The 13,369-nt window shown below is 40.1% G+C and overlaps 1 protein-coding gene across 1 annotated transcript in view; it reads right to left on the minus strand.

Annotated features, from left to right (window-relative positions):
* Window positions 1-13,369, minus strand: part of PDE4B (phosphodiesterase 4B) — a 444,362-nt gene that overhangs the window by 238,848 nt on the left and 192,145 nt on the right. The gene's annotated exons all lie outside the window — the stretch shown is intronic.

Here is a 13,369-nt window from a genome sequence, read left to right on the forward strand (position 1 = left end):
GTTGCTAGCGTGCATGGAAGCCCCACCAGTGGGAGGCCCAAGCTAAAATCTTTCCTTTGTGCCAGACTCTGTGTTTAGATAAGTGTGTAATTTCAAGTCTGGCAGGTTGCAGAGATTTGGGGCCAGGGAGTGGGGAGTCATTCTAAACATCCATCTAAATCCATCTACCATCACTCTGCTCTAATTTGTGATATCTTACCCTCAATATTCTGCAATCCCATTTATCAGAAGTGGTTAGCCTTCAAAATGAGTAGAAATTATATTGATGATGATAAACAAATTTTCCTAGTGCTTGAGAAGTCCCGGTGTGGCTCTTTGGGGTCCCTCAAGAGATGGAGCTATATGGTTTACTTGGCACTTAGTGGTATGAGGTAACCAGAAGCATTGGCCCCCAACTTCAAATAGAGCTTCTTGGTTCACGGCTACTGTTCATTGATTTTGCCTCTTCGGGTCTCAATTTCCTCTTTTTGAAATAAAGGTGATTGACTAAATGGCCCCCAAGTTCCCTTCCCCCTCTAACACTATGATTCTGGGACCCTTTATGTTTCAAGATATGGAAATAGTCTGGGAGAAAAAAAAAAACTTTCTTCTAGGAAACCTTATTGGAAACAGGAAAGAAAGAGAAAAATGATGATTGGCTACTTGGATTCCTAGGCAAACGGCAGCAAGAGAAACAGTTCTGTTTCCCGATAGTGCAAACCTCATGGAGGAACTTAAGGAAAAGTGAGGTCCCTCTAGTTACAAAGCTTGAAACTAAGTTCCTTGCAGTTCCTGGGACAGAAAAGAAGTGAGAAAGGGAGCTTGAAAGCAGAACGAGATCACGAATACTTTTTTTTCCATCATACCCTTTTATTCCTTAAAACAGAACAAAACGAAACAAAACAAAGCATTCATCTACAGGCATTGAGCTCCAACTTATTTACCTAGTACTTGGCCCCACAGAAAAGGAAACCAGACATTGAGGCAATGTGTTATAGTGGAAGGCACCTGAGGTTTTAAATCAGAAGGTCTGGGTTTGAATCTCTTTCCGACTTGGGAAAAATGATGGGGTTGGACTAAATTTCCTCCAAGGCCCTTGCAGATCTGACTTGACTCTCTGCTTTTCTATGACTCATCTCTGTCTAGGAGAGTCTGATAAAGTTCCCTGCCCCAAATACCCCAGACACCTACCAGATCCAAGAATGACGGCGAGGAGGGAAACCATGAATGTTTAACATCTCAAGGGCTGGAACCGACAGCACTGGCTTCTTCCTTCCCTCTAAAATCCACTTCTTCTCTTTTTCAACAGCTTCCAGTTTGTCCCCACGTCCTTGCCGGCTGGCATGCAGTCATTGCTCAGCACCTTTCTTAACTGTTCATTTCTGATTACATGTCACTCCCCATAGCAGGGTGGATGTCATCTCACCAGGGAATGCAGGGGCCATTGCAATCAGAATGTAAACAGGCACCATGCACACCATCGGTAGCTTCCTTCCGATGGCAAATGAGAAGATGTGTCCGGCGCAATTGGGAAGCGCTGCTACCTGCACTTTCAGGAAGGATTTCTTCTACTTTCACTTGGCACAAAGTAAAACATTTTCCTAATTCATGACAGTGTTCTGTTGAAGCTTAGGAATCTGTCCTTTACCCACATGGATTTCTCCAAACTAGTCTAGTGGCTTTCCAAATCCATCATCCCAAAGTCCACAGTGTTCATCTTAAACCTATTAAGCCCTCTCCTTCTCCCACTCCCTTTTTTGTGGCATTTGGAGCCCCAGAGTCTCCTGTTGGACTGGCCCTGCATTGTTCAGTCCATTCAGAGACCGATGAAAGAGCACCTAACCCAAGGGATTGGATTTCTTGAATGACATATGTTAGACCACAACAAAGAAGGAAGAAACCCAGGATGGATTATAAAGTCCTTTTCATCACAGAGATTACAGAGCAAAGAAAACGTCTCTATTACCAAAGGGAACAGCAGTTTGGCTAGAGGCTGAATTATCCTCTTGCGAGCTTCCCTGCTAGTACTCTCGTGCCTCTCAGTTGCTGGCGCTGGGTCCTGGGCACTGGGCATGCATCTCTTATTCTTCTAGGCTCATAGCTGCAAGGTAAATGAATGGGGATATCTTTTTTTTTTCTACATCTGGAATGAGTTTTAGCTCTCAAGCCATTGTGATACCTTAATAAAGCAGAACTGACATTTTCTCCAGTCACCTAAAAGAGGGGACACAGACTCAAGAATGTCAGTTGGCTCCCAAATGCCACTCAAACCCGAGGACCAGGCTCCTAGGGGCTTGGTGTTCTAGGTACAAAGCAATCATTGAGAGGAAGCTGTGAGTAGCACAGACCATGCTGGGCACGGAATCAAGAAAAATCTCAGTTTGATTCCTGCTTCTGAAACTTACTAGCTGCTTGTCTCTGGGCAAATCTCTTAACACCTGTGAGCCTCAGTTTCCTCAGCTGTGCGATGGGGACAACAGGACTTTTGTACACCTGTCTCATAGGGTTTTTGTGATGCCTGAATGATGTAAACTATTTTGTAGAACTCAAAGTACTTGGCATCTGTCATTTCTTATCATTAACGTCTGGCACATGGTAAACTCCTAACAAATACTTGACCTTCATTGCTTGTAGCACAGCTAATGAGACATCGATTTGTAAGAAGAAAAATAAATGTTTCCATAGTTCAGCCCTTTCCTACTTCTCCCTGGTCTGTTTTAAAATCCATGGAACTTCAGCACTCCTTATCTTCTGATTTCAGAACATCAGGTTTAGGGCTGGAAGGAATCATAGAATCGTCTCCTGAAGGGCTTTTTAAAATTCCCTTGATCCCTGGCCCTCAGTCTGATGAAGCCTAATGGACTCCTTCTATGAATCATCTTTTTAAATGCATAAAATAAAATATTTGAGATTACAAAGGAAGCCAATTCTATTGAAATACAATTACCAAAATATCTTTTGTACCTCAGCTTAAACCCCCGCTTTGAGTCTAGTCTTCCCCTCCCCCATTTAACAGATGAAGAAACTGAAGACCTAAGAGCTTGATTTGGCCATGGTCATACAAGTGAATCCTTTTCCAAGTTCAGACCCAAACATAGTCCTTTTGGATCTAAGACTTGTGTTCCTTGAAGCATGGTCTAATGGAGAGAGCATCGTACTTAGAGTGAGGAAGACCTGGAATTGATTTCTGATTCAGATTCTTACTTGCTACCATGTAACTCTAGGCAAGGCGTCCAATTTCTTGGAGACTTAGCTTCCTTATGCACAGAATAGCAGCCTACTTCACAGAGCAGCAGAGAGAGCTTGGTTAGCTTATGTAAAGCACTTTGTAAAGTTAAAAACATAATATCAGTGGGAACTAATATGATGTCACCATGAAAGTGATGCTCACAACCAGCCCCAGTCCCTAGGTGATTCATAAGAGATCAGGCGCCCTGGACACATGCCCATCGGACCACTTTGTGCTTACTTCTTACATGTTTTGTGGTTACCTAAGTGTAGGCATGTTGTTTCTTCTAATAGGATATGTAAGCTCTTTGGGGTCTGTGTCATTTTAATCTTTGATCCCCAGCATAGTAAGTAAATGATCCTGACATAGTAGGTAAAAAGACTTGAGCAGCTGAACAAACTCTTTCTTCTACTATGGTTTTCATAGGAATGTGGATATTCATAAGTTTCCAAAGTGGGAGATACTACCCCCTAGGGGGTGCTGGAACGATCCAGGGGGGCATTAGTAGCCTTGGGTACAATTGGATGTGTTTAATAAAAATAAGGGGATGGTGGAAGCATAAGGAAAGAAGAGAAGAAAATTTTGAAAAACTGTTCAAACGTGTTTTATCAGTTGTATGACAGAATTAAAGTTGCAATGATTGTATTCCTTTCCAAATAAACACACAAAATGCAAGTTATAACCCATAAGTGGTTAAGTCCACCAACAGGTCTTAACGAACAAGTGTTGGCAGGCTAGCATATCAGGAAGTCCAGCATGCATCAGCAGGAATATGTGCATGTAATGACTTGTTTACAGTACAATACTATATGGTTACATGAGGCAATATTGCATCATCAAAATTTCAATGCAGGAAAAACCCATAAATTTACATTAAATTATTAAATTTAAGATGTATTATTTAAAATTATATATTTTTTGAAATGCTGCAAATTTTAAAAAAACTGTTAAATGGTTAAAGAAAGTAGATTTCCACAGGGGTGCTGAGCAAGTTTTAATTTTTTTGAAAAGGCGGTGGTAGGCCAAATAAGTTTGGGAACCTCTGATATACACAAAGAGAGAGTATGTGTTGTGGATAGAGAGCCAGCTTCAGAATCAGGAAGGCGTGGGTTCAAGGTCTGCTTCTCATACATACTGCTTGTGTGGCCCTGGGCAAATCACTTAACTTCTGAATGCCCTTGGCAACATTCTAAAATATAATTGCAAACAGCTGGGCATTTGCTTAGCTACAGCGAGTTTTCTCTAGGGGAATTCCCCAAACCAGCAAAACCACTCTTTTTCAAGTCTGAAGGAAATATAATGGATAGCTGGTATAAATGGTTTTTTGGGGGGACCTGATGAATAGTCCTTGCTGAAAAATACTTAGGTCACCTTTCTTTAGGGCTGAGACACTGTAAACTGAGATGGGGGTGACTGAGCAGGAGAGATAGCTTTATCAGTCAATGGTAGAATCGATCCAATTGTACCATACAATTAATGCTTTAAAAATGACTCATATGAGTGTCGACATATATATTAGCGGGTATGAATGAAAAAAAAAAAGACATTCACAATCTTTGCCATCTATGACCAAGATGGTGACAAATGTTCAGAAGAAATGGTCACTGATGATTTCAACTCACAAGTTTTTCCTCAGCAGAAGAGAAGCTCACATGATCCATATTTTCTTTTTTTCTGAGAGCATCTGATCTTGATAATAATAGTAAAAGCTAACATTTCTATAGCGCCTGCTTGGTGCTAAGCACTTTACAAATATTGGATTCTTTCCTGCGGCTAAAATGATCGGTTTCCATGATTTGGCAGGTGTGCATGTGGGGGGGGGCAGAAGGAGAAAGGGGACAGTGATTTTTTTATGATTTGGCTGGAAATAAAGAATTATACGTTTCGGTTCCAAAAGCAGCTTGTTTCTCTGAATTATTTAATTCCTTCCTGGTGGAGCGCTCATTTATTCCCTTTCTGTCTGGGTGCAGATCTGAAATGAGGCCCACATTCCTTAGCGGCATGCCAGGGGAGTCAGGCATTAGAATGGATGTAAAGTCAGATCCATGCAGGATCAAACCTTGCTTGGTGGAAAATGGTAGGGCAGAAACTGGGCATAGACCAATATCTTACACCATATACCAAAATAAAGTCAAAATGGGTTCATGATTTAGGAATAAAGGCTGATACTATAAGCAATTTGGCAGAGCAAGGAATAGTTTACCGATCAGATTTATGGAAAAGAAAAGAATTCTTGACACAACAAGAGATAGAGAGCATTACAAAATGCAAAATAGATCATTTTGATTATGTTAAATTGAAATGTTTTTGTATAAAAAAGCCAATGCAACAAAGATTAGGAGGGAAGCAGAAAATTGGGAGAAAATCTAGTGTCTCTGATAAAGGCCTCATCTCTAAAATATACAGGGAACTGAGCCAAATTTGTAGGAATGCAGGTGGTCATTCCCCAATTGATAAATGGTCAAAGGATATGAACAAGCAATTTTCAGAGGAAGAAATTAAAGATATCTATAGGCATATGAAAAAATGCTCAAAATCACTACCGATTAGAGAAATGCAAATCAAAACAACTCTTAGGTACCACATTTTTCCTGTCAGATTGGCTAAAATGGCAAAACAGGAAAATGATAAATTCTGGAGAGGATGTGGGAAAATTGGAACATTGTTACATTGCTGGTGGAGTTGAGAACTGATCCAACCATTCTAGAGAGCAATTTGGAACTATGCCCAAAAGGCTATAAAAATGTTCATACCCTTTGACCCAGCAATACCACTTCTAGGGTTGTATCCCAAAGAGATCACACAAGTGAGAAAAGGACCCATATGTACAAAAATATGCATAGCGGCTCTTTTTGTAGTAGCTAAGAATTGGAAATCAAGGGGATGCCCATCATTTGGGAAATGGCTGAACAAGTTGTGGTATATGAAGGTAATGGAATACTATTGTGCTATGAGAAATGGGGACGATACGGACTTCATAATAACCTGGAAAAACCTACATGATATAATGCTGAGCAAGTGGAGCAGAATCAGGAAAACATTATACACGACCACAGATATATGGATTCTGTGATGACTAACCTGATAGACTTCGCTCTTTTCAGCAATATAAGGTGCAAAGACAACTCCAAAGGACTCATGATGGAGAGAGCTATCTACATCCAGAGAAGGAACTATGGATTCTGAATGCAGATTGAGGCACACTTGATGCTTGCCTTTTTTCCCTTTGTTTTTTTTTTTTCTCTTTTGTTTTTTTTTAATTTTTTTTTGGTTTTGTTTCTTTCTCATGATTCCTTCCATTGGTCATAATTCTTTACAACTTGACTATTGTATAAATAAGTTTTATGCGAAGTTATATGTGGAAGATATATCGGAATTGATGCCGTTTTGGGGAGGGAAGGGGGGGGAAGAAAATCTGGAACTCAAAATTATGTGGAACTGAGTGTTGTAAACTAAAAACAAAAATTCTCAAAAAAAATATAAAAAAAATAAAAAAAACCCTTGCTTGGGACAGTTCTTAGCATTGTGACCAGAGGCAATTTCCTTAGCTTCTGTGAACTTTAGTTTTCCCATCTGTCAGTCATTCACTAAAATTTATTAAGCACCTACTATGTGCCAGGCACATAGTAGAGATACAAAGTGGAGATACAAAAAGAAGCAAAGGACAATCCCTGCCTTCAAGGAGTTTACACTAAAAGGGAGACAAGAAGCAAACAAATACATACAAAGCAAGCTATATATAGGATAAACAGGAAATAAATGAAAGAAGGAAAACACTAGAATTATGAGGGGCTGGGGAAGGCTTCTTGTAGAAGGTGGGATTTCAGCTGGGCCTTGCAGGATGCCAGGGAGGTTGGTAAGCAGAAGTGTGACTGTCAAGTCAAGTTCAGAAGTCTTTAACTCACTTGATTCTGGTTGCAAACCTGAAACATTTTACACAGCTTCTCTTTTTACAAAAATTCAAAAAGCTGGGCAGAAGGCAAAGCTCAGTTGGGTGGATGTGCCCTGAACAAGCATTAGCTGTCTATGAATCAGAACTTTTGTACACTTTCCCTACCCCAGAGGGGACTCTTGGTATGGCATAGATGTACTCAATGGACCCTGAGGACCTTCCAGCCTTAAGCTCTTAAGATTCTGTGACAGCCCTTGTCTCAAGCCTTTTGGATGACATCTTCAAAATTTTGTCCTGATTCCATCAAGCGTTTACCCTCATCCCATATAAAGGATGCTCTGTTAAGTTCAATAATAGCTATTGATTTTGGAAAGGGATAAATTGTTCTGGACCTATGAACTTACCCTTATAAGATTCTCCCCCATTCTTCCTCCTGTTGAATATATGACTGAATGGTACACAAATGTTACTTTCCAACTTAATTTGGATTAATATCTATTTATTTACAGAATCTCTGAGTTAAGAGACTTTAGAGATCACTTAATATCTTCCCCCTATAGAAATCTTTTCCATAATACTCTCCCATCTGACATATTCACATATACCCTTTACTGGTCATCTAGCCCTTTGCTTCAATTCAATTCAGTAAAAAAAACAAAACCAAAAACAAAACCTGAGCCTCAGAGAGACTGGGCGATCTTCCTAAGGTTACATAGATTAGTATGGATGAAGAACTGAGGCCCACACTTGAGGACTTTCCCATTTGGTTGGAAGGGTTTGTTCTCCATTGTAGGCCAGCATCTGTATTCATCTTTTTTCTTTGTACCTAGCATAGTGCCTGGCACGTAGTGGGTACTTAATAAATGCCTTTTGATTCCTTAGCCACTGAGAACCTATCATCACTTCTCTGCCATGATGAGGCACTAAGGCAAGAGTATAACCATCAAGACATCCAGCTCATCCTCTCTAAAATGAAATTCATCCTCCTTCCCTAAAATGAGGTCTTCCTCAATTTCCAAGTTTCTATAGATGGCACCACTAATAGGATGAATCCTGGTCCTACTTTTGAAGTTGGCAAAATCTATCTATAGGAATACCCTATTCCCCATTCCAACAGTTCCCTCCTGTCAAGTTTTCCTTGCACCCCTGTTCCAACCCAGTCATCCACCCTATCCTATGATTCTCTGAAATGTTTCACCCCAGGTCACATAGGGAGTAATAGTACAAGATGAAGTCAAACTCTTTCCCCTGGGAGATCACAGTCATTAGGTTTCAGAAGGCGATAATCCCACTCTAGGAAACCATGCCTTCAAGTTATGTACCTTTCAGGTAGGGAAAAACTAACAGATAGGAGATACTCAATATATTCAATATCTAACATGTACCCATTTGTGTGGACATGTGGATGTAAAGAATGTTATAGGACTATGTATCCTACAGCCTCACCTTCTCTTTTTCTAGTTTTAATCAAGGTATCCTTGGCATATAAGGTACTTAAAGGGATGAGGAACCGGCAGCCTCAAAACCACAGGTGGCCTCTAGGTCCTCATGTGTTGCCCTTGGATTGAATCCAAATGGCACTTGAGGACCTAGAGGGCCGCATGTGTCCTCAAGGCTAAAGGTTCCCCACCTCAATTAGCATCATATTAAAATACTAACTCACATTTATAGAGTACTTTGCATGCATTACATAATTTGATGAATCATATGTTATATATATATATATATGTGTATATATGTATCTTTTGCATTGATTTTGTATATACTAATAGAAAATGCATGTTATCTTACCTGATAAAATGCAAGCTCCCTAACAGCCAGAATTGTTGCATTCTTTATATTTTTGTCCCTAGTACCTAGTCCAGTGCTCTGCACATAATAGGTGATCAATAAATACTTCTTTTTAGCAATATTTATTCATCCTCTCAACAACTATGACAAGTAGATGATAGAGGTATTATTATTCAGTGGAATGCAAACTTAGTGAGGGCATGGATTGTTTCCTTTTTTTCATTTTTGGTTTTTGTATCCCTGGCCCTCAGCACATACAAAATGCTTAATAGAAATGCTTATTGAATTAGTATCTTTCTTGGGGATGTTAACTATCTGCCCATGATAGTCTGTGCTAGTGGTGGGATTTGAACTCCGGGTTCCCCGATCCTGAATCCTGCACTGTCCTCCCTTCTACATAGGGCCTTTCTTCATCGCACAAATTGATAGCGCTCTCCCTGTCAACTATCTTGTATTTATGTCCATTCAAATGTATGTAGAAATCTGGACAATAGATAGTCTTCATTGACCATGGACAGCCTATAGAAATTGTCTAGCAGTATAAGTATCTCAGACAGAGAGTACTCACTGGGACAGTGAGCTGAACCCAGAGTTGTAAAGAATGAGGAAAATAGGATGAATTGTCCTTGGGAAATCACAAAGTTCTTTTACTGACCTCAAGCTTTCCATGAAAACATCTTTTCAATAAATACATTTTCCTGGGCTTGTTATATGGCAACAAGACAAAGAACATCACCACCTTAAATGAGCCAAAGGTGAGCATACTGAGGACAACGGATAGGAAAGTGCATTTCAGGTGTGAGGAGGTTGTAACTTATCACCAAAACAGAATTTCAAAGATGACTGGAACAAAGGACGTCATCAAAGAACTGTATGACAGAAAGAGAAGATGGACTGATCATGTGGCAAGAGTGAGGGGTCACAGAGGGACAACCAAAGTGCTCCAGTGGTCATTGAACACTCTTGATGTTGAGAGAAAGTAAGTAAGGATCCAACACGGCATCCAGGCTCCCTATGATGAACTTATTGGCAAAAGTAACCCAGGATGGGCAGGCATGTGTGTGTCGTGACCTGTATCAATGGAAGGACTCTGAAACCAATGAGATCCCAGATCCATTAGCCTATTTGTTTGTATTTATTTGTATTGTATTATTAAGTACAAACATATATATATATAATACACACACACACACACACACACACATATATATGTTATCTTCCTCATTAGAATGTAAGCTTCTTGTGAATATTATTTCCTTCTTTACATTGGCATCAATAGTATTAACAACAACAACATTTCTATTACAGTTTTTACAACTTTTCTATTACACTCTAAAACACTTTTCAAAGTGTTTTATGAATACTATCTCATTTTATACTAACAACAACACTGGGAAGCAGGTGTTATTTTTTCTCCATTTTACAGATTGGGAAACTGAGGCAGATAGATTTCAAGTGACTTGCCCAGGGTCTCACAGCTAATCTCATTGCTGAGAATGGATTTAACTCAGGTCTTCTTGACTATGTATATAGCATGCAGTAGGTACTTACTAAATGCTTGATCTTTGTTGATTTATTACTTGCTGATATGGAATTAATCGATTGCATTCAGAAGATATTAAATACCTTAATATTACAGATCAGAGCACCATAATGCCAGTGGTAAAAATGAGTTATTTGTGGCCTGGCATTAGGCAATATGACAACAAACTCCATAGTTGTCTTTCTGAGATGAGTCAAGAGGAGAGCTGAACTGCCCCATTCTCTCATAATCCTACTGAACAGTCTTTAAAGGAAAACAAAATTGGAGAGGTGGGGAAGGGAAAAACCTGATCATCTTTATTCACCAAGACAGATGATGCAGACAATGAATACAAGAAGACTAAGAGGGGAAAGGCTGTAATTCACAGGAAAAATTCCAAACAAGAGGGATGGAATTAAACATATGGCCGCTGGTATCCATACATGAATAAACGATATTTGGGTAATGAACAAGTGAACTGGAGATCAGAAGGCAAAGATCACATCAGTATGACACACTTGGTAGGAAAAGAGCTATGCCTGGAATGTGGACGCAGAAGGGCCTAACACATTCAGAAGAATGGATCAGGTGAAATGGGGGAGGGGTGCATTTGGGACAGAAGAAAGTAGTTTCATGTAAAGAAATTCAAGAACTGGAATGCATTTAGATAAAAAAAACAATAAAGGGAGAAACAGCAAAGATACTGGAGCGGGATTGTGTTAGATATCACCCAGTCAAATGGAAGTAGTAGATGATGAGTTTGGGAAGCAGATCAGAAACTTGACAGGGTTCCATGATATGACAGTAGTGAGGGATTTCAACTCCCTAAGCACAGGACTGCTGATTTAGAGTTAAAAGATAACTCAGAGGCCATCAAGTCCCATGCCTTCATTTTACGGATAAGGAAAATAAAACCCACAGAGGTTACATGACTTGCCAAAGGATACACAGATCAGCGGCCAATGTAGAATTTGACCTGAGGTCTTATGATTCCAAAGCCAGAGATCTTTCCGTTATACTGCACTGCCCCAAGAGAAAAGCTAATGTATTCTTGACTAGTCTTGATAACAATTTTTCTCTTTTAATAGATGAAAGAATGTGATAGTTTGGAGCTGACCAAAGCCATTGAGGCAGCCAGGGAAGAAGGACCACTAGAACGTACGTTTCTTGAGGACAGGGATTGTTTTTGCTTTTCTTTATATCTCCAAGGATTAGCACAGTTCCTGGAATATAATGAGAACTCAAATGCTTGTTGATTGACTGAACCCTTCATTTTAGAGTTCATGAAATATATGGTGAGGAAAGTTGGGTTTAGTTTTCTGTAAACTCTGAGTTAGGAGAGTGGATCTCAGAGTATTCTGGGGTAGGGGGAAAGGTCATTCCCGTACTGCAGCTCAAGATTATATAGGGAAATTGGCTCCAGAGATGAGGATACTGATCTCACGTACATTTAAATCACTTCTCCAAGGTTAAACAGGTTGTAAGTGGTTGTACACAGATTCAAATACAGGTCCTAGTTCTTAAAATCCCATGCTTTCCCCTCTGTACTCCAATTGCTTCCCATCAGTCAAAATAACTAGGGATATTTAACTTGCAGAAGAGAAAACTGGGAGTGCAGAAGGATGTGAGATATTTCAAGCACATGAGTCATCAGATAGATAAGAAAACTCACTGGCCTTGCTGGACCCTAGAGGGCTGAACCAGGAGAAACAGCTGAAAGTGGCGGATAGGTAGAGGTAGATTTTACATCAAGAAAAACTCCCCCCATTTAGAGGTACTTAACAGGAAAATGCGATTCCTTACAGGGTCTTCAGGTAGATGGCTGACGCATTAGGAGAAATTCCTGTTTGAGTGCGGGTTGGAATGGTTGGCCACTAAGGCCTTTCAACTCCAAGATCCTGTGAAGTCACTGGAGTCCCCTATATAATGATGACGATGATGATGACGATGATGATAGCACAGCAATCACTAACATATAGCGCACCTACTATGTGCCAGGCACTGTGCCAAGCACTTCATAAATATTATCTCATTTGGTCCTCACAACAACCCTGGGAAGTAGGTGCTATTTTTACTCCAATTTTACAGATAATGAATGAAACTGAGGCAGGCAGAGTTTAAATGACTTGACCAAGGTCACACAGCTAGTAAGTGTCTGAGTCTGGATTTGAACTCAGATCTGGACCTGTGATATTCTGGTAAGTAATTCCTGCTGTGGAATGTGCCTCCACCAATGCAGAGCATCACCTTGTCTATAACTTGGGATAATAGGATCCTAGATTCAGAGATAAGACACCTTGAAGGTCACTGACACGTCAACATATTCTCCGAGCTGAATTCTTAACCTGGAATCCATGAACTTAAACCACAAACAAACCACAATTATAACACTTTTTGCTATAACTGGTTTCCTTCATAATCCTATGATTTTATTTTATGAATTTGAAAACATTCTACTGAGAGGGGGACCCGAGGCTTCACCAGGGGCCCATGATACAGAAAAAGGCTATGGAGCCTTGCCTTAGAGGTTCCCCAGGAAAGCAAGAGCTAACTCAGGCTCACACATCCAGTATGGGTCAGGCCAGGGCTTTGACTCCAAGGCTGTGCCATTGTACATAAAATGAACACCTTCATTAGTAATAAATCAATAAGTAAGCATCACAGTTAGCCTAAAGTGATAGCCATCACAAAACTTTAAGAATAACACTTAACAACAGCAAGGACGCCTCTTCCACATCACATATGTATGACCATATTATGGCTTTAAGGACTCAAGGGAGTCCCAGGAAAAAAAAAAAGGTCTACTTTCCCCCTAACTCCTCCTCCTAGGGCTTGCCTGTCACTAACTCTTTCATCAAAACATTTCCTGCAACCTGAATTTTTCCTCAACCAGGAAGAGGGCAGGAGTTAACAAGAGATAGAGAGAAATGTGAATGAAAGCAGAAAGCCAAACTTC

Source organism: Trichosurus vulpecula, chromosome 4, assembly GCF_011100635.1.
Source record: "Trichosurus vulpecula isolate mTriVul1 chromosome 4, mTriVul1.pri, whole genome shotgun sequence".
Taxonomy (NCBI): domain Eukaryota; kingdom Metazoa; phylum Chordata; class Mammalia; order Diprotodontia; family Phalangeridae; genus Trichosurus; species Trichosurus vulpecula.